The 22,901-nt window shown below is 39.8% G+C and overlaps 1 pseudogene; it reads left to right on the plus strand.

Annotated features, from left to right (window-relative positions):
- Positions 1-21,537: 21,537 nt before the first annotated feature.
- LOC135702230 (uncharacterized) lies at positions 21,538-22,675 on the plus strand (annotated as a pseudogene).
- The last annotated feature ends 226 nt before the right edge of the window (positions 22,676-22,901 follow it).

Raw genomic sequence — 22,901 nt, forward strand, 5'->3', positions numbered from 1 at the left:
CGAAATGGAGGAGGATTTCGTGTCAACAGCAGTTGAGCACGAGTAAGCCAATCCTTAACTCTATGCGATATATATTAAGCATTTAACCAAATATAACAAATACCATATGTGTGTGCTGCTGATGCAACATCCTCGTAGGGGAGATGGCTCTAATGTTGGCCTATGGATCTAAGATTGGGCCCATCGCTCAAAATCTGTTGTTTATAAATTTTATCAAGATGAACGCGTCATTGGGACGGTACTATTTAATGGATTTATGAATTTATGAATGGAGGTCCAAATTACTAGCATTTAGGTTGACATTACATCCATTTCCCCTATATATTGAATAAGCGAAAGGGAATCCGGTTACAATTCTTGAGCCTGTTGAGTATACATTTGCATTGGCGTTTTCATGAATCCTTCTTTCATAGAGCGATATGGTTGTACAGGCTGGTAGAGCATGGTATTAAATTTCTGTGTCGATATTCTCTTCTTGGACCTTGAAAATCTGGGGAACGCAAACTCTCAACAGCTTGTACCGAATCCGCAGTAGGTCTACAAAGTTTAGAGTCTTTAGTCGATAGATTAATTGGCGCGAACGATCATCACCAGATATTGGGGAGGCCAGATCGGCCCAATCGGGGCAATCGGCACGATTGGCGCGAACGGCTAGGAAGGAGACAAAGGATTCAACTAAGCACGGAGACATCGTGCAATCCACTGCGGAACCAGCCAGCGAGCGTTCATCGACGGGCCTGACACTGACACCACACACAAACAGAAATCGTGAGAAAGAGATAAGGCTGTTAAGGAACGTTAGGGCCAAAAATTCAATAAATCGCCGTTAGTAGGCAAATAAATTGTCGTATGGTTTTTCCTCTTGCAACGCAAACCTTGGCGAAAAGAAACCAACCCATGGTGTGGTTAGAGTCAATTGTGGGCTAAGCGGGCATAACAAAAGGGTTTGTTACAGTTTTCATCAATTAAATTATTTAATAAGGCTCATACACAAAAAACAATACTCCACGGAACGGAGCAACATTATGACATAATAAAAATAATATTCATGAGTTCTCCTTATTTTTCCAGGGAAGATGCTTGAGTTTTGCTTCTGCTTTCTAACGTCGACACAACTCCCTTTCCTGTTCCAAACGTTTGTTTCTTCCAGAGCGTCAGTTTTTTGGCTTTCTCTTCGTATGCATTTTGCTGCTTCTTCGTATGGTCTACAATTCCAAATTTCCAAATTCCGAGGCACAATGAGCAAAATCTTCCTTAAAACGATACATATGTTTTCCGCTTTTCGAGGTTTTTTAAAATTAGCAGTCTTGTGTAAAAAATCTCGGCAAATCGATTAATGATGGTTTTAGCGACGGTAGATTACAGAACCTTGACTACATGGTTAATTCATTCCGCTAAAGTAGCTGGATTGGTGTTATAAAATTAATTCTTACGACTTCCGAGCTTAAAGGGTGATACGGTCAAAATTTGGTCAAGGGAAAACGCGTGTAAATCGGTGAAATCGTTATATCGTAAATCAAATTAAATTTCTTTTTCAAGTTCAATTAGTATAAAATTCAGGAAAAATATTCAGTTAGGCTTCCGCTTTTCCAAATCCGAATTGCCGGGCCTTACGCTTGACCCCTGCCATCAGATTTTGTACAGCCACCTTGTCCACCTTCTTCGCCGCAGAAAGCCAGTTTGCCTTGAACTGCTGCTCGCCCTTAGCAGTTTTTTTGGTCTTCTTTAGGTTCCGCTTGACAATAGCCCAGTATTTCTCAATTGGGCGGAGCTCTGGCGTGTTGGGAGGGTTCTTGTCCTTGGGAACCACCTGCACGTTGTTGGCGGCGTACCACTCCATGGCCTTTTTACCGTAATGGCAAGATGCCAAATCCGGCCAAAACAGTACGGAACAACCGTGTTTCTTCAGGAAAGGCAGCAGACGTTTATTCAAACACTCTTTCACGTAAATTTCTTGATTGACAGTCCCGGAAGCTATGAAAATGCTGCTTTTCAAGCCACAGGTACAGATGGCTTGCCAAACCAGATATTTCTTTGCGAACTTTGACAGTTTCATGTGCTTGAAAACATCTGCTACCTTTCCCCTTCCTTTTGCCGTATAAAACTCCTGTCCCGGAAGCTACTTGTAGTCGGCTTTGACGTAGGTTTCGTCGTCCATTACCACGCAGTCAAACTTCGTCAGCATCGTCGTGTACAGCCTCCGGGATCGCGCTTTGGCCGTCGTATTTTGTTTATCATCGCGATTTGGAGTCACTACCTTCTTGTAAGTCGATAGTCCGGCTCGTTTTTTGGCTCGATGCACGGTTGTAGACGATACACCCAGCTTATTTGCGGCATCTCGGAGAGAGAGGTTAGGGTTTCGCTTGAAACTACCGGCAACTCTCTTTGTCGTCTCAGCGGCTTCCGGTTTTCGATTTCCCCCCGATCCAGACTTCCTGGCTGTCGACAAACGTTCCCCAAACACTTTAATTACATTTGTAACGGTTGATTTGGCAACTTTTAGCGATTTTGCCAACTTTGCGTGCGAGTAGCTTGGATTTTCGCGATGCGCGAGCAAAATTTTGATACGCTGCTCTTCTTGCTTGGACGGCATTTTGACAACTGAAGAGGGAATTCCAAAATCAAAATAGGAGCAACATTCTACACACACACACCTTCAAAATGAGGGGTGTTCAGGTTTTTTAAATGCAAAATTGAAAGAAATACGTCAAGTTGATATTGACCAAATTTTGACCGTATCACCCTTTATATTAATTGTATACATTATAATGTAACAATTCGTTATAAACTTCGTAAATATACTTCAATTTCAATTTTCTACACTTAATCCACCTTTCCAACTAAAACCAATCCCTAACCACATACCAACCTACACGTATCCGAAAAAGTGCTGCCGGAAATGAACCAAAAATTTGTTTTTTCACTCCAGCTCCAAGCCGATCTTGTTACAAAAGGACGAAACGAAATCGTTCTCCTGCCCGCTTTCTCCTCCTTCATCTTCTCAGCGATGGCGTGCTTTCATGCTTCAGATATTAGCATACATATTTAATAATAAAAATTTATTTTACTGCGGGAAAGGAAACGCATATCTTCCGTCGTCGTCGTCAGTGGCTGAATGCGAATTTTAGTCGCTTGGAAAGTTTCAACCACAGGTCGTCGACTTTGTCGTTGTGTTCCGCTGAAATCACCCGAACTAGTCCTGCCAGTTTGGTAGAGTTTAATTTGATTACTAATTCAAAAGATTACTACAAGGCTTTCTCGCGGGATGCCCCGCGAGATTGAAGCTTCCGGGCTGGATTAATATCAACAATATCAACTTTCTAGCATCGCATCGATTTTCCATCTAATTACTGCCTCCAGGGACAGTAATCTCACTTTATTGCCAATCATCTTCGAACAACAGTTTTTGGCTACTCATCCAGCTTTGAAATGCCTCACTTGGCGTCGCTTCGCTCTCAGTGCTGTTGCTTTTGAGACAGCAGAAGTCCGTGCTAATGGTGACGATGAAATGGATCAATTTGACGATGACGATGATTTAACGGAACCGAGGCCGGAAAATTGAGCTAATTATACTGATTAATTGGATTTGGTTATGTGGTTTTTGGGGGGAAAAAATGAGAACCCATTAGCGAGAACAACGCAGGCATCAAACCGATTGCCAATCGATGATGATTTGTTTGAAGAAGATTAAACGTGCCGAGCTTTTAAATTGACAAATCGCAACATTACTGTTATGCAATTCTATGGAGAACATTCGTACACTTATGATATATTACGTGACACATTTCTACACGAAATCGTTGCATAAGATTCATTACTGTTGACATCATTTCTTGAAATTCCCCCTCTAAATTGCTATTGGGCTTAGGTGGCTCTGTCAGCACAGAATAGCATTTCCTCCGATGGTGTCGTCGTCAAGATCCCCCATCGGGTACCTCTGCTATGATGTTTGCTTTCGTCGTGTTTGTAGCTGACTCGAATGCAACTATCGGTTCCATGTGCAGTATGTAGTTTCCCGTATGGTCCAATTACGAAAGTTCTTGCATTCGAAGTTGCTCCAAGCAGCAAGAAGAGATGAGATGGAACGGAACCAAACCTCCGCAATAGCAGTCTAAATCACATTTGCATGACAAAATACAAAGGCACACATATTAATTTAGATCGTGACATATATTCATTTCAAGGGGAGTTCGACTGCATGAGAGCGTGGTACTACTACACGGAGACAGAGAAAGGTTGGTAGCTATTGTTTGAATAAAATGATATCAGTAATTGGAATTCTGATACGCTGTATTCATATATGACATGCGAAGAACTTTAGAGGTATGAAACATGTTTTGTTGACAACAGTTGAATAAAGATGTTCAAACACTGCCGTACCAGTTTCCGAAGTAGAAATTGAAGACAACGAAACCTTTCAAATTTCTGGAAGATCCCCCTATCATCTTCGACAAGCTTCTACAAACCTCTAGAATAGACCCTGATTGCTACCCGAGCACATACTGTACATACTACCTACTGTCTTCTGAAATTATGTAGAATTTCATCAATGTTCCTTAGATATACCACAAAAGTTTCACGAATATCTTTAATATATTCCTTAACATTCACACACATTTGAAGTACATAAATATCAACAGACTGCAAGTAGCCACAAATCAAAAATTGAACGGAGTGTGATCAGAACAATCGAATAACAGTCATGTTTATATGGTGGGGATCAATCTTACGCTCCTCACCAGTGTTGCAAAATCTCTACAATACACGGCGATATCGAAAATTCTGCTTTGGTCAGTCATTTGTGCTAACAGTCATTGTCAAAGCAAACCATGTCAATTGTCAGTGACAATGCTGTCAGTGATGAACAAGTGCAGATTTTTTTTTAAAGTTTAATTTGTAACAAAATTCAATGGCTTGAGCAAAATAATGACATGGAGCCGTTCAAGTGGGCAATCATCTTCGTCCAGAACTGCTTGGATAACAATAATGTGACACAGAATGCACAAAATTACACTTTTTGTTACCAGGTGAAGTTTTGTCATTGACGGAGTCGAGTTTCGAACGCCTTTGGATACGGTTGCGTATTAAGTTTGATCTCTGTTTTAGGCGTGCATTCGCTTTCATAGTTTTCGGCTGCATTTGCCGGATTAGCGCTGGCACTCTGCCTCCCGGACGGTTATACGTGTGTGAGTGGTGGTTTTCTCGCTTTTCGAGAAGTTGTAGAATCGAGAAAGAAAACAACGGCGCCGGTGGTGTAGTGGTAAGCGTGATTACCTCTCACCCCAGCAGGCCTGGATTCAATCCCAGTCGGCGCCGCCGGGATGTTCTGAGGCATAACATCTCTGATCACGCCTTCCTTCGGATGGGAAGTAAAGCCGTTGGTTCCCGGTTCATGAGTTGATGAGTCGATAGGTAGGGTCCAGGTGTGGGAGCTGCCTTCCTGGCACGTCGGTAGCATTGGTGCTCAGCACGGAAAACAAGATCGACGGAAAAAACAAACCAAAGGAAAAAAAGGAGAAAGAAAACATGATTCATCATGTTTGCATTCAACAGAAGATTTATCGCTATCTGCGTGGTTGAATTTTTTCTCCCGGTCCAGAAATTTGTGGCATCGCGAGTGATAATTTTAATTTTAATTAATTGGTTGATGTTTAAGTGGATCTAAAATTAAGTGTTTTCGAACGAAAGTGTACCATAAGTGCTTCTGAACGTGTTCCGCAGTTGGGTGTGGTGAAATTCGTGCATTCCCGTTTGATTTTGGAAATCCGTATCACAAAATTGCCCACCGATTCCTTTTTTTGCCGTTAGACGACGACGGATGTGCTTTCGCAAGAGTGACGTTTATTGGATCCGTTTTTTTGCACGGGTGAGTTTTATTTGTAACTACCGTAAGTGTGCCTGCGATTTGCATCGAGTGACGGAGATTGTGAGTAAGCTGAAGGATGTCTCGCTGGATACGCCCAAGACTGGACGGGCGGTAGCTGGTGGCCGTGAACGGTTCCTGGGGAAAGCACTAGATGCAAACCTCCTCCCAGATCACCATGGCAATACAGGAAGTATTACAACAAAGGTAATTGCTATTAGATATTTTGCAAACAGTGACAGATATCGGACATGAAGAACCAGTGGAGGTGCCGAGCAAAGGTGTTTATCCTAGACAAATGTTTACAAATTCTCTGTTGTCGTTGTCGTTCTGTTATTCATTACATTCCAAGTGAAATTCGAGAACGTAATTTCATTTGAATAGCTTGTTTAACCAGGTCTTAAACAATCGTCACGTCGGTCATAACTTGTTATGATTGTCTGAACCCAAGAGAGAGGAAAGTTGGAAAGAATGGAAAGAATCATTCAAGCGAGGATGCGCGTTTGTCACTCGGTTTGTTGATATAGTTTTGCCGTCGGAGTGTTCAAACTTGTCGTGAACTGTATGTTGTGAGCAAGTATCTTATTGCATATTGCTTAGAGCTATCGGGTTCGTATTAAACGGGTTTGATTTTGTGAATTCTGGTGATTAGGAGGAGGTTAAAAGTGATACACAGTAGGTAAAATGCGTTGTCAAGTGAAGCGTTGCGGCCGGAACAAGATAACCCACCCGGATGTGTTGTTTCACCGGTTTCCAAACGATCCATTGCTTCAAGCACGGTGGGTTGAGTTTTGTAATGTAGGAGCTGATTTTATTGTCACAGATGCAATGAGAGTATGCAACGTACGTAAAGAATACATATGCAAATAATCATGAAACGTGAAAAATTAGAAATGATTTAATGTTTTGCAGATGCATTTTGATGCGATCTGTTATGCTAAGGCTGGCAAAAGCACCAGATTGAGCAAAACTGCAATCCCTACATTGTGTGCTTATTTGATCAATGACGATGACGAGACAAACGACGAAGACGACGGGTACCCAGCGATCCTATCGACATTCTTACCACTCTATTCCTGCCCGTCGCTTCTGGATCACAAATACGCTGGTTTCAAAGCAATCCCGCCGGATTTTCAATTTGATGACATTGAAAAGGCGTATCAAGAAATCATTATCGCCACGGAGAATGCGTCGACAAAGAAAAAGCAACCAAGATTAAATTTTCTGATTGTTGCAAAACGAAAAATCAAATCAAAAGCTATGACAGGTACTTAAATATGATTTACAAGATTTTGTTAGCAACAACAACAACGGCTATTGTGAGATTGCAAGAAACACTTCTTGAGGAAGGATATGGTGAAATATGTACATCTGTTTTCACACAAGATTGTGTTGAAAGTCTTTTCGGGGTAGTTAGACTTAAGCAACGTCGCCCTACTCCATTTCAATTCAAAAATCATTTGAGAACTATCACTATATCTCAATATATGCAACCAATAAAGAATTCATCATACGCCACCGATGATCAAGAATACCTTTCTGGATTCATAGATTACCTAAATGCTCCAAAACGAAATGATAGTGATATCAATGATGATTTTTTGGAATTTGACAATATTAGTATTATGGATCTTTCAAATACTGATACATCTACCGTAGCTGAGCGGTATTTAAGTTCTAAAAACAATTCTGAAGCTAATGCTATGTATCATGTTGCTGGATATATCATGGGTAGTATTAGCAGGAACAGTAATGTTTGTGAAACTTGCGTCAACCAATGTGTTTTGCCTGTTCCATATGATAAAAAATATGGAAAATATTCATTTCTACTGGGCAGAGCTCGTCAGAAGCCATTCGTTTTTGTTACACGATCCATATTTTATTTTTTTATTTGTATGGAAGATAGCATCAACCAGCATTTTGAAAATCACCTTCAGTTAACCAAGCATCAATTTTCTTCTCTTGAAAAGTCTTTAAAATCATTACCTTTGGAAATTCCTGGTTGCCACAATTTAAAAACCAAAATTATCAAAAGGTTTTTGAGATCCAAAGCAAAGGCAAATCGTACGAAAAAATCGCGTAAGCGAAAATATGATAGTCGAAGTATGCTAAATTGAAACAAAAACTTCAAATAAGAATCAAGAGATAACACAATAAATATGTCTTTATTTCACAAATTAACAATTATTTTAGTCAGAAATCTGAAATAGACCACCCACTCCTTCACAGTAGTCGCCAAATAGTCAATTTATTGTGCAAAAAAATGGTTATTTTTTAGGACCTCGGAGTAGCAGCGTACGAATACTTGAGTAACATTGTGCATTAGGTACGACTTCTAGCTTTTTCGGCATCAAAATGATTGTTGCTTGCTCCGATTTTCATACTTCTAGTGGATAGACGATAATCAATTTTTAATTACGTAACGATTGTTCACTTCAATCCCTACAAGTTGTCTCTATTTCAATGGAAAATAAATCCTTTGCGTGAAAACTACTAATAACACCCTCTCCCTGCTTTACAATAAGTAACAGAAACGCCGAACGTCCAAAAACATTTGTATTCTGCACCGTCATTAACTGCCATTTCAAAAAAACTATCTTGAAAAAAAAACAATACGCAGATTTTTTTCCGATTAACAATACTTCCCCCACTTTATTGAATCAAAATTTCGGTTCGCAGTGACAGATCATGACTGGTTCGCATTGACGTTTACGCGATCGGCTTCAGAGCTAGCTGGCGCCTCTCTCTTGGGTCTGAACCATGCGTAAAGAGAAAATCGAAACATTGAACGTCACGTGAAAGTGGATCTTAATGAAGGCTTAAGTACTCTTTCGTAGCATTTAGTTTTAGGATTTCAAAGATCGTCGGTTGCAGTGGCTTGCTTACTGAGGAGAAAAACGCGGTCCCATCTTCTTCTTCTTATTATTCGCATTTCAAGCTTATTGCTTAGCGCATATTAGCTTATTGCGTGCTCTCAACTAAGTGTTCTAAATGCACTTCCACAGTTATTAATTGAGAGCTTTCGATGCCAATTACCAATGCATGAATTTGTATATTGTGTGGCAAGCACAATGATACTCTATGCCCAGGGAAGTCGAGAAAACTTCCAACCCGAAAGATTCCCTCGACCGGACCGGGAATTGAACCCGCCGCCTCCGGCTTGGTAATACCGTGCCTTTACTGACTATGCTATGAAGCCACGCGGTCCCAGATCCTTTCATATTAAAAATGCATGGTAAGATCGCTTGTTTATCGTGTATTTTGTAAAACTTTTCGTTTTCGTCGGTGCCGGGTTTGAATAGTTATAAACACTTGAGTAACGCTATAATGTGATATGAGAGGCTCGGTGGCCTTAGAGCAACCGTTTTTGCTTACTGAGCAGAACATCATGAGTCTAATCTCAAGCCCATCCACATTCAAGATTCGTCAATGATTAAAAAGGAGCTCGTCTGCCTAGTAGCAAACGTTTTTGCTTACTGAGCAGAAGACCGTGGGTTCAATCCCAAGCTCCTTCGCGTTATACGATCGTTAGGACATCAATTCAGCTTATCGTTTACCAAAACGAACCCTGCTGCAAACCCAACCCTCTTATCCAACATCCCTGTGATTCCTCGTGGAAGTGCAGAGGACTCATCGGCTTCCATCAAAGCGAGTGTCACGTCAACACATTCCTACCCATTCATTTCTTGACCTGCGTCCAGGCGCGGCCGGCGCTGGTATTGCCTAATTCGAGATCACCAGTTTTTACACATTGCGGATGATTGCTAGTCCCAAGCATCGTCTATTGGTTCTCTGTGTAGTTACAGCTGGTCTGGCAATAACAGAGTAGCAACCGTGGGCGGTCAATCATGCTCATGCTCATGCTCAGGTAAAGTTTTGTTATTGACGAAAAAATGAATGAGATTTTGACAAAGATTTTTTTGAGGATCAAGTATATCAAAGACTATGTGAAAAACAATTTGTCAATATCGCGTGAAAGTCTGTCAATGACAATGACAAATCTCAGTACTGCTCCTCACTGCTCTTTCAAGTCCTCAACAATTTTGCAAAATTTGAGCGAATTACCGGTCAATTTCAAACTTTGTATGACACGAAACTATTGAGTTGCAAACCAAAAATTAAAAAAAAAAATGCGTAATTTCAATCTCGGATTTAGATTAAAAATACTATGCAAAACAACCGTAAACCGTTTTAACTTCTCGGAAAACCAGTCCGCATCGTGCTCTCTTGCCATGCGGATCAATTTGCTTTTTCCTGAAGGAAGTATTACCTACAGCAACAACAATTAGCAGCCTTCATTAACTTCTGCAAAATGAACAACTAACACTTCATCATTGGATGTGATGCAAATTCCCATCACTTAACTTGGGGAAGAACTGATACTAATAAAAGAGGTGAAGACCTCTTTAAATATATATCTTCGAATAACATCGATATGTGTAACAAAGGAGATCGACCTACATTTACAACAAAAAGAAGACAAGAAGTATTGGACTTAACAATTTGTAATCCTATGCTTTCGACAAATATTAGAAACTGGCATGTCTCAGAAGAAGAATCTTTATCTGACCACGAACATATAGTGTTTGAGTACAATGCTGGTGAATTAATCAAAGTAGCCTACAGAAATCCTAGGATTACCAACTGGGAAAGCTACGAGTTGAAAATGCGAACTGTAGATATAAAATTGGACGATAAAATAGAATCAATCAGACAACTGGACAAAGCAGCAGAAAATATCATTGGAAAAAAATCATACAGGCGTTTGGTGGAATAAAGCTTTGAATATGCTCAGGAAAACAACTCGGAATCATTTAATCGATCAAAAATTTCTGGACAGTGGGACCAATATAAAAAGACCCCTACCCCCAATCGAGGGCTTTCTGAACTTCGTCTGGAGAAAACTGTATTCACGGTAGATTAATGTTATGGGATGGCACCTGCTCAAAACAGTTTCGACACTGTACGGGCGATACTTTACTACAAGGTGATACAGAATAACTGTCACCGATTTCACAAATATGCAATTCTCAATGGGTAAAATGGATAAAATGGGTATGTTCAAGTATTTTCGTTTTAAGTGTGTACAAATATCAGCTTGTATTGATAGTAGGATTTGAAATTTCATTCGTTTGTGATTTCAAGCAGCCATTGACGTCAACATGGAGAATGGCATAAATCTTTAAAAAAAATCGTGTGTTATCTTTTAGAAACTGAAATCTCTTCGAAAGAATGTAACATTTATTTTTGCATCATTATAGAGGTAAAAAGGAACCATGCTTGGAAAATCCGTTCAATATCAGAGCTTAACGCATCAACAGGACTCAAAAAGTGCTGGAACTAAAGCGTGCGTGACAGCTGTGGTTAATTTTCATGACAAATGTGGCTGATAATTAAGGTTCAATTTACTTTGATGCTTTTTGGAAAATTTCAAAAGCAGTTTTTTTTCCAACGCATTATTTCAGATTGCAAAAAGCTCGCACTATTCGATTCCTTTTGATATTTAACACAAAATGACGCGAGCTTTTTTCAATCTAAAATAAGGCGTCGACAAAAACTGCTTTTGAATTTTTAAAAAATGCATCAAAGTAAATTGAACCTTAAGGTAAAGGGAGACAGATTTGGAATAAACTATGCTTAGTTGATGCACTGTAATTTATTTATTTCTACTTGTCAACAGATAAAATAGTTACCCTAATGACAATTTTCTATATCTAAACATCAAAACTGCTTCAAAAACAAAATTAACGCAAACATCTCTTAAAGCTACGCTTATTTTTCTCGCGGGACACATTAAAGTCGAACACATAATAACAACTATTGAAAACGCGGCACATACTCAACATTGGTTCGTGTACGCCATAGTTGGTCCTCGAACGCCGGTTGTTGAAGAACGCATGCAGCCGGAGGTCCCGTCGTTGAGTGTTGATGTCAAGAAGACTGAGAAGTGTGGAGCAGTCGACGTTCCCTTGCAGAATATCCGCAACGAAACAAGCCTTCGCCACATTACGCCTTCCTTCCAAGAGCTCCAGGTCGATCAGGTTACAGCGACTTTCATAGCTCGGCAAGTTACGCGGGTCGCGCCAACGAAGGTGTCGCAACGCAAAGCGAATAAATTTTCGCTGAACAGCTTCAATTCTATGGATGGCATTCTGATAGAATGGCGACCAAACAACGGCCGAGTATTCCAGTATAGGTCGAACCAGGGAACAGTATAAAGCCTTCAGGCAATACACGTCCTTGAAGATTTTGGCGAAACGGAATAAAATTCCTAGCTGCGATGAAGCTTTAGATACAACATAGGCAATGTGATCCTTGAACGTTAATTTGCAATCGAGCATGACTCCCAAGTCCTTGACAGTCGATTCGCGTTTCAAGCTTATTCCTCTTAAGGTGTAATCGTGGAAATGCATCGCCCGTTTACGGCCAAAGGAGATGACCGAGCACTTGGACACATTTAAAGACATCCTGTTTATCCGGCACCAATCATCAAAGACTTCAAGTTCTTGGTGGAGGAAATGAGCGTCTTGAGGCCCTTTTATTACGCTTCATGTCGTCGGCGTACGAGAGTTTAAGGCATTTGAGGATCAAGTTCACGTCGTTCATATACAACAGGAAAAGCAATGGCCCCAAGTGGCTGCCTTGAGGAACACCAGATGTAACCATGAAGGGTGGAGAAGCGTAGTCACCGATCTTAACAGACGTAGATCTGCCAGTCAGATAGGAGCGAAGCCAGGTAAGTAGACTCCCATGAACACCCATTTTGTCATATTTAGAGATGGTAATTTCATGGTTCACTCTATCGAAAGCTGCAGAGAGGTCGGTGTATATGGCGTCAACTTGATGGCCACGTTCAATCTTACGAATAATGAACGATGTAAAAACAGTTAGATTAGTCGTCGTCGAGCGCTTGGGCATGAAGCCGTGTTGATCCTGAGAAATACTGTACGAGCAGTCTTGAACCAACTTTTCCAGGACAATTAGCTCGAATAGTTTGGAGATAGCACTCAATGCAGCTATTCCGCGGTAATTGGCGACAGTCTGCTTGCATCCTTTTTTGTGAACAGGGAAAACAAACGAATCCTTCCAACATTCTGGAAAAACTCCGGAGGTCATTGACAAGTTGAAGACCTTAGCTTAGAGCTCTGAGAGAGTGTCTAAGCAACGTTTCAGTACTAATGAGGGAATGCCATCTGGACCAGATCCTGTTGATGTTTTCATCTGTTTCCCGGCTGAAATCAGCATGTCGCTGTGGATGGTGAATGGAGAACCAAACACCGAAGTACGAGGGACATTACTCGTGGCAGCAGCAATTTCCTGAGCATCAAGAACTTCGTCTGAAAAAACGCTGCTGAATTGTGTGCGAAACATATTGATGATGATGATGGTCCCACCTCTTACCCCTACAAAGGTTTGAGCTGGACGATTTATCTTTAAGATAATTAAATATAAACATTTTAACCAGGTTAGCAAACAAAAACGAGCTGGTTACAGTTACAGATATAAATTCCCTCTAGACTTTACAGTTGCTTCACAGCAATATACATAAATGTGAAAAAGCTTAGGCGTCCACCTCTTAGTTCGCCTTTTTGTCCACCTAGAATATTCATAAGTATTACAAGCAATCAAGAGTTAATGAACAATCAACAAAGCATCCTATACACTAGCAACCCCGCAATGATGCTATTATAATTTTCAGCAATGTCAGGAATGCTCACGAACCCCCGACATTCAGCCAGAAAACTTAATACTAACTCAAAGTATCTTCCAAATAAGCTTCAAAGTTGCATTTTTTTTATCAAATGTTAAATTCAGTCCTCTATATCCGTAATACGCGCGCGAGGCTCAAACCTTTGTAGACTACTACATTTTTTTTTTTTTTACCACTACTTTAATTCAAATATAAAAAAAAATCCATCATCACCATCGTGGCGAACAAAATAGTTTTTGCAGTGCTACAATAATTATTAAAAAGTCGTTATGACAGCTATCCATACAAAATAATCCGTTATAAATAACTTCGTCAAGATACATACTTCGTCCATTCATAAAAAAAAAAAATAAAAATCACTGGATAACTGTTCAAAAGACAGTTTTAACGTGTGAAATACAATGTCTCTTGAATTCTGCTAATGTTGTTGCACGTTTAATATGTCTAGGCATCGAATTGAAAACATTTACTCCTTTAAAATACAATGAATTCTGTGAAGCGCAAGTCAAGAAATGTGGTGTTCTTATTTCATCCGCGTTTCTAGTATTATATCTATGAAAATCACTTCCTCTTTCAATTCGATCACACAAATATCGAGGCAGCAAACCATTTACTACTTTAAAAATGAACACCATAGTCAAATAAACTATTCTTTGCTTCACTGACAGCCATTTTAAAGCGTCCAGCATCAAAGTTGAGGAAGTGAATCTATTACATCGCAAAATCAAACGCATTATTTTATTCTGCAAACGCTGTAATCTCGATATTTGTGTTTCATTGGCTAGAAATAAAATGGATGGGCAAAAGTCTAGATGAGGAGAGATGATTGATTTGTATAGCTGTATTTTACTGGCAATAGTTAAATCGTTTTTCAGTCGACATAGAATTCCATACTTCTTGGCAATTTTCTTGATGACATTGTCAATGTGAGAGTTGAACTTAAGTTTGTCATCAATAATCACGCCAAGATATTTAATCTCCCGAACGCGATCAATAGCCTCATCATCAATTACCACGGAGACATTATCATTTACTCGGTTCCGCGAAATTACCATGAATTTAGTTTTACTTGTATTTAATTTCAACTGCTTACACTTCAACCATCTACTTAGAGAACGCAAATCTTCATTCAAATGTGAGACGGCAACTTCTAAATCCTTAGCTGCAATGAATAACACAGTATCATCTGCAAAAAGATTAATGTCGCAAAATCGTAAAACGCGTCGCAAATCATTAATATACATAATAAATAAAAGAGGCCCTAATACACTTCCCTGGGGCACTCCAAGGTTATTCCCCACGGGACTGGAAACAGAATCATTAAAAACAGTCCGTTGAGTTCTGTCAGATAAATAGCTTTCAAACCATTTATAAGCAGTACTCGTAATTCCAAAGCGCTTGATTGTACTTAACAGTAAGGGCCTAGAAATTGTTTCAAAAGCGCGTTTCAGATCCAAAAAAACAGCAACAGTCGTATCTTTACGCTCCAAGTTGTCTTTCCACTTTGCTAACACCAAATTCAACGCAGTTTCACAGGAATGACCTTCCCGATATCCTGATTGTTCTGGTATCAACAAAGAGTTGCTATTCAAGTACTCCAACAGCTGGCCTTTAACAACAAGTTCTAAAATTTTCTCTAATGTGTGCAACATGTTGATGGGACGAAACTCTTCGGCTTTAATCGTTCCAGCAACTTTTTGAATAGGAACCACTAAGGATTCCTTCCAAATTTGTGGCACATGTCCAGTCTGCAAAAGATTCATTAATAAGGTCCAGCAAGATGTGGCCAATGACATGAAAGCAATCTTGAATAACTCTAGAATTAACATTATCTACTCCAGCCGATTTTCCTAATGAAAAGCAAATAACTCTAAGTTCATCTAAAGTAATTTGGTGAAAACCTTCAAATCTACAAGTACTATTAACTGGCTGTTTTATTTCGTCAGGTTCATAGACCAATTCAATGGATTGATTAATCAATGAAACACTTTCGACAAAATAATCATTAAACATAGATGCAATTACTGGTTTTGACTGTTCTAATGTGCCATTAAAAGTTATGGACCGCGGTTTGCAATTACTAGGTTTTAATAAAGATTTCAAAATTTTCCATAGCTCTTTGCTGTTGTTTTGATGCTGATCAATCTTCCTCTGGACATATTCACAACGAGTTTGTTTTATCGATTGTGAATATTTATTACGCGCGATTGTGTACCTATTCCAATGATTATCATTATTTGATCTGCAAAACTTTTTGTACCATTTGTCCCTCTTACGTTTAAGACGCAAAAGTTCCAAATTGTACCAGCTGTTCGAGTTTTTCAAAGAAACAAACTTTTGCTCAACTAATTGATTGGTACACGTTTTCAAAGTGTTAGTTAGAACAGCTGCAGATTCATCTAAATTACCGGCCGCGAATGGAAAATCCACGCTTCTCTCAACAAGATTTGAAACAGCCTGTTTCGAATATTTCCTCCAGCACTTCAATTTGACTAAGTCATCGTTATTATTGATATTATCTAATACATTAATCACTAAGGTCTCATGATCGGTTATTTTCAAATCAGCATCCGGAACTGAACAAATGGAATCAAAATTGGAATAAACGTGGTCAATTAAAGTTCTACTGTGCCTGGAAATACGCGTATACTCATCTACCGTTTGTTTTAAATTGAAAAAATCAGCTAAACGCTTCAAATGATTCGAATTATGGTTGTCACGCCAATTAATATTAAAATCACCAGCTAATATATTTAATTTACTTGAATCAAGGAATGTCTCTAGCCAGTTCTCTAAAACATCAACAAAACGCTGGTCACTAGAACTGGGAGAATGATACAAAACACCATAATTACCCATCTTCATGCCACGCACAACTGTAATGCCCAAGAACCAGTTACCATCGATAACTTCGTTGATTCGAAGGTCGAATAGAATTGATTCTTTGACATAAATAGCAACACCGCCAGTGTGTCTAGAATGTGATAAACAAGCAGCAACAATATATCCCGGAATACTATACTGATCAAAAGCTTCAGTTTCTACAATATGAGTTTCAGATAATAAAACTAAAAGAGGACGTTTTTCCTCAACAATCTGACGTAATGCTACGTAGTTTGTTGACAACCCCGCAATATTCAAATATAAAAAATCAAATTGATTCACATTCCTGGAACTTGGCTGCTATTTATTGAAACGCAAGCTGCTTTTCTTCTGTTCAAAAAGTCTTTTATAGAGCAAACATTCAGGACTAAATGCGGCATGGTTGACGTCCAAGTTCATTTTACGTTCTTTATTCATTTTCAAACAATTAACACATTTCAATACAGTTGACGTACACTCCGATGTTTTGTGTTGTTGGCTGCATCTAGAGCACCTCTCACAATTTTTGCAATCCATGCTCTTGTGCCCAAATTCTCCACATTTGAAACACCTCAATACATTAATCGCGGGAACTATAGAGCACCGATCAAACCCTACATATACTTTTTTCGCGCATAACAAACATTTATACGTATCGAAATCGACTTCAATCACAACACTGAACTTGTTGTACGTGAAGCGTGGATTTTCAAACATGTTAACTACTTTTACATCATTTATAGCGATGTCTTCATTTTGACTTTTTAAATAGTCAATGAAGACATCGGAGGAATACTGATCGCTCATGCCCACTATTTTCAATCTCGGCACCGAAGTGGGAACAACAGCACTATAGTTTTCACCCAGATTGCTTTCAATACCATTTTTGACATCACTTACATTTGCTCCTGTTGCACACTCAACAATAATGGAGCCATCTTTACCATTTCTAAAATTACTGATTTTGTGTGTTTTTGGATCCAACTGAGTTTTCAAAAACTTACGAGTGTCTTCGCAAGCTTGTTTGGACTCTTTCGGTTTAATCACAATGACCGGACGAGTCTTACGATTATCTTGTTTGTTACTGTTACTGTTATTTTTACTGTTACTGTTACTAACATGTTTACTTTTACTAGCACGACTGTCTCTTTTTACAACATCCGCAAAACTCGCATTTTCTTGAAAAACATCATCATTATCACTATTACTGATTACTAATTTACGTTTTTTGCGTCTGGTATTTTGGTCCGATTCCGACTGAATCGTCCTAGATACACTGCACTGATCATTCATTACCGCTAATTTGTTTTCCGCATCAATTTTAAAAAATGAACTTTTCTTATTATCCAATTTCTCACAAATTAAATTTTCAAAACCATTTACATTTCGGCTTATATCTGCCATCCCGCTTTTAACCGCGATGTCTATCTGAGCAGCAATGTGATCTCGTATGCCAGTGATAGAGTCCGAGAGTTGAAAAACTTTCTTCATCTCTTCTTCTATCCTATTGACGCGCGAGATCAGATCATTCTGCTCGCCACAACACTGACCTGATAGACACCCAGACAACCAGATGTCGTATAACAATGTGCAGACAGTATCGTAAATTGCTCCAGTTAAAGTCAAAATCGCATATAAGAATGGCATGCATCGCATTATGATTAAGTTAAATCGTATAGAATGTAAATTTCCGACCTATATGCGATGATTCAATTTTCCGTCGTACTGTATCACAAATCAAATCGGATTCCATCGTAAGACTTTTCAAAGTGAATTTGTTATTACAAATTAAATCGTATATGATGTTAAATCTACTCGTTTAAAATTAAATGAAAGTTTGCACGTATATGGCCTCCACTTTTGTACGTATAAGCCATTTCTTTGCATTCTATACGATGTGTTGGTTTGTATATATGTTTGTATATCACAAAAACAATTTTGAATATACGTGCATTCTGGTTGTGTGGGCAGTTACCACATTTGAAAACAACATTTGCATTATCTGCTATTAGGCGCGCCGCAGTCTTAGTGAGTGCCGCACAATTGAAGTGGAACATTCCATTGCACGGACCTACACATGTGACTGGGAGCCCACTAATAGTAATAGACTCCTTGCAGACATTACACACATCCATATTACCACGCCAAATTAAACGCGCACACTGTTAGCAGTAGACATATACAGGGGAAGAGAACACAAAATAAAATTTTTTTACCGCCGCAGCTCACTATACAAAATCAATAGCGCGCTGGGGGGAAAATCAAAATTAAATCCAAAACGAGTTGCTAGGCAACCGTTCTCTACTTATCCTGTTAAAAACAACACAACGGGCACGCGTTGGGATGATCCTTTCGCGGCACACGGCACTATTTCACACGAAATTATGTATTTATTTCCACAGCACAACTCAACAAAAACACTACTTTGTTCGCCATATCACGGTGTAATCCATATTGGCGATATCTGCGACGGAGTTGGCATCAGTAACGCCATCAGTCATATTGGACGGCAATCCCGTTTCTTTCCGTTGCTCGTTCACATATCGCCAGAATTCCTTAGGATTAGCTTTGAGACGACTCTGCAAGTGAGACTGATGTGCGTTGTACAAGCTTGCATTGAGATCTCTGTACTCGTTGTTGGCGCGGACGTAATTAGCCTTCGTAGAATCTGTGTGATATTTACTGTGTTTCCTCAGTGCAGCCCTTTTCACCTTTTTCAGATGCTTAAGATCAGAGTTCGACCAGGCGGGTTTGGCAGGTTTACACCGTAGATTTTTAGGCACAAACTGATCGATAGCGTAGAATATGATACCACACATGGTCGAGGCAGCCAGATTCGCATCCCCGGAGTCTAGTGTCGCATTCCAATCCACATTAGCGAGAAAGTTATTCATTCGCTCGAAGTCTCCTTTGTGAAAGTTGTAGAAGACGGTTTCGGCGTGGTCTTGGAAGCGTTTCTCAGGATCGATTGCAAGCGTCAACAGTAGAGGTGAATGATGTCTGCAGTTTTTGACGAGCGGTGCCGGAGCATGGGTAACAGAGCAGCTTTGTCCCAAATCCTCCCGACAAAGCACAGATCGAGCAAACGGTTGTTTGCATTCAGAACGCCATTCACTTGCTGAAGCCTTGCGGTTGAATACGCGTCAAGCAAGGAGAGAGAAGCCGGTCTGAACGATGAACGGGAATTGTCAGGAAAGAAGAAGCCGTGAGCATCGCTAAGCCACGATACAGTGCCAAGGTTGAAATCGCCCAAGATGACGATGCTGTCCCTGGCATCCATTTGAGAGACAATCCAATCCAGCGAAAGTGCATGCTTCTCAATCAGGCTGTGGTCGTTAACGCGGTCGGGAGGAACGTATATCACGCAGATATAGATTGTACCACTTAGAGTTGAAATTGCAACCCACAGATGCTCAACCGTCGAATCTTCAGGAGGTTTCAGTAAGCGAGATACGAAGCAGGAGCGAATGGCCAGAAGGACTCCACCACCGGAGGTCTTGTTGCTGTTGAGGGTTGATCGATCTTGACGGTAGACGGAATATGTATCGTTAAACAATATGCACTGGTTATATATGTAGAATATCTGGAATATAATGATATCAAAAATGCATGCAAGCGTTCAATCGTTATGACCATTTTAAAAAGGGACAGTTATTCCGAATCACCCTGTAAACACGCTGTCGAAGAAAGTAGCAAAAAGATTAGCTGCTTCTGAGCTTGAGCGAGAAATTGTTCCATCGAAGTTGACCGAGCCAGGGATTCCGTTGCCAGCTTCCCGTTTTTTTTTATAAAGTCCCATAAGCAGTCTTGTAAGCGGTCACGGTAGTCGACACATTTTCTGTGATAATTGACTGCCTTTGCCTCCGACACTTGCAAAACAAGCTATCATAGTACAGTGCCAAACTAAAATGTCATATGACAGGCTCTGTCAGACGATACTGTCGCCGAAGACCGTCACGTATGTATGTATTGTAGTTTCTTCTCATATTAAGAGCTGCTGTTGTTGTGTTTGTGTGAATTCTGAATTTGTCTTTGTCGACGGTTATAGGAGTACATTGTCAAATGATAGGATCAGGGGAGGAGCTTGAGGGTTTCGTTGTCTTATCAGAGCGTTGTCACCAGTATATGAACGGTAGTGCGGTACTAGATTCAACTTCGTCTAGAGTTCGATCTAGTGTGATCACCAGTAGGCGACGATGAGACTCATCAAGACGGAGAGACAATACAAACAAACACTAATAAAGAGACATAGTTGAAGATGCTAATTTCAAATAACAGACTAAAGTGGTAAGATGAGGAGATGAAAGTATACAATTGATAGTTCCGTTAGAGTACGGCAGTGTGAAATTGTTTATATAGAGAGTAGAAAGCGAGCAAGGACAACTTTTATGAATGAAGGTACAAATCGGTTTGATCATCTCTTTTTACCAAACTCCCCGTTGAAGAGGGATGGTGAGGGATATTCTCCCCGCCACAACTGGCAAAAAGAGATGATCACCAACACGCTCAAGTACCGACGATGTGTTTGAAACAGTTCTACCGATTTTTACCGCACTCAAGCTGTTATCTGAAGGAAGGCATCCAGTCGTAGGTTTGGAAATTGCAGCTATTGTTATTGTTGCGCTTTTGTTAAATTCTCATTTGGTGACGGTCGAAGCGCACCGCTCATAAGCGCGATGCAACCCCGCCCATAAGGATTAAACAGAGGTGTTCTCTTTTATAGTATTTTATGGCAGCGACTTGAGGAGAGAATCCTGGATAAGATAAAGATAAACAGATAAACAGAAAACAGATGGTATAATCCCTTTTTGAGAAATTATCCTGCCACACACAATACCTCTACCACGATATGTGCTCCTGTCATCGTCGACTTGACGATCTCGAGGGGATACGGGTAGGGTATGTGCTGCTACTGTACCTTTCGACCAATGACAGTAATAGATGGTATGCTGCCATCCAGAGTTATGTATTGAGTTCGCACCACTAAACCGTAGTCGCGACTTTGACCTGCGATGCGAAGTTTTCTTGCGAACCAACTGTCAGTTTCACTGTCAGTACAGATTGTCGGGTGAGAATCGAAAAACAACTAAACAAAGTCAATGTTTGGTTCGGTTTGAACGCTTGAACGTAATTGTGATTGATTAAATTTATAAATATTTGAGTTTCTGACCATTTCTTTACAAACATGAATAACGTAATCTCCTGCAACGTTCGTCGAAAGCATGCAGCATCGAACACAGTTTATCACGCGTTGTACGGATATTATTTCCTGGGAATATCGAGAAAGGTTTTATCTGTTATTTATGGAAAGGCCCTATCTACTATTTGTGAGTGGATTGCAAAGTACGAGAAAAACGGATATTTCTCCCGGAAGCAACGTGCTCAAGTATATAAGAAGTTTGGATCAGGCATGCGACAGTGGATCATCGATTTATACCGAAAAGATCCCGTGCTGTTTCGGGATGAAGCCAAGTAGAAGTTCCAGCTCCACTTTCATCAGTCAATCAGTGTTTCATCCATCTGTATCATTTTACACGAAGCAGGGTTTTCATGGAAAACCATAGAGCGTCGAGCGATACAGATACGCGACGATGAAATCATCCGTTTTTGTAAGGAAATGCTAGCAATACCATGGGATGTCTACAATCTGGTGTTCTTAGATGAGATCGCGTTCGATAACCGTGACATGCTAAGAAAGAAAGGGTACGGAGTCATCGGAAAAAAAAAGTAATTTATCGTGGAGAATTTTGTCGGAGACCAAGAGTATCTTTTCTTTGCTTTTTGGGATTAAACGGTATAGTTGAAAGCTTTTGGACGGATGGGACCTTTAATAGGGCTAAATTTTTTGATTACTGCAAAAAATTTGCCTTAAACAATCACCAAGTATCCAGGATTCCATTCTGTATGTATCATGGATGGAGCTAGAATCCATTTCGATCCTAATATCATTCGGTACCTCCGGTCCATAGGAATTATCCCTATTTTTCTTCCTCCCTATTGCCCCTTTTTCAACCCTATAGAAATTGTTTTTGGTTTGATGAAAAAGTACTTGACAAGATGCTATAGGGAAAATGGTCCAATTTTGAGTGACGTTTGTACAACCGTTAATCATTTTAAACGATTTCCAACCAAAAAGATTTTTGAGCATTGTGGATATTTTTCTGGAGGGACCTTCCTTCCTGAAAAAAGGTCTAAGCCAAGACCCAAAGAGCATGGATTTCAATATTTGTCCGGTTTAACGATGTGCATTGGAATCGATTTATTATCAATATATTTTATTCTCTTTGTACTTTCAAATGGCTGATAAAAACAAACAAGGTAAAATCAATTAATAAAACAAGTTCACAGGTTATTTCTGTCAGTGATGAAATCGAATTCTCATGCATGGTCTACGTTGTCACAATCAGTCACCCAAGACGATAGATTGCGGCTCAGTTCGGCTTCTTCTGGTTGCAGAGCCGATTC

This window comes from Ochlerotatus camptorhynchus, unplaced genomic scaffold (assembly GCF_037179485.1).
Source record: "Ochlerotatus camptorhynchus isolate MF236.1 unplaced genomic scaffold, CSIRO-AGI_Acam_v1.1 ptg000188l, whole genome shotgun sequence".
NCBI lineage: Eukaryota > Metazoa > Arthropoda > Insecta > Diptera > Culicidae > Ochlerotatus > Ochlerotatus camptorhynchus.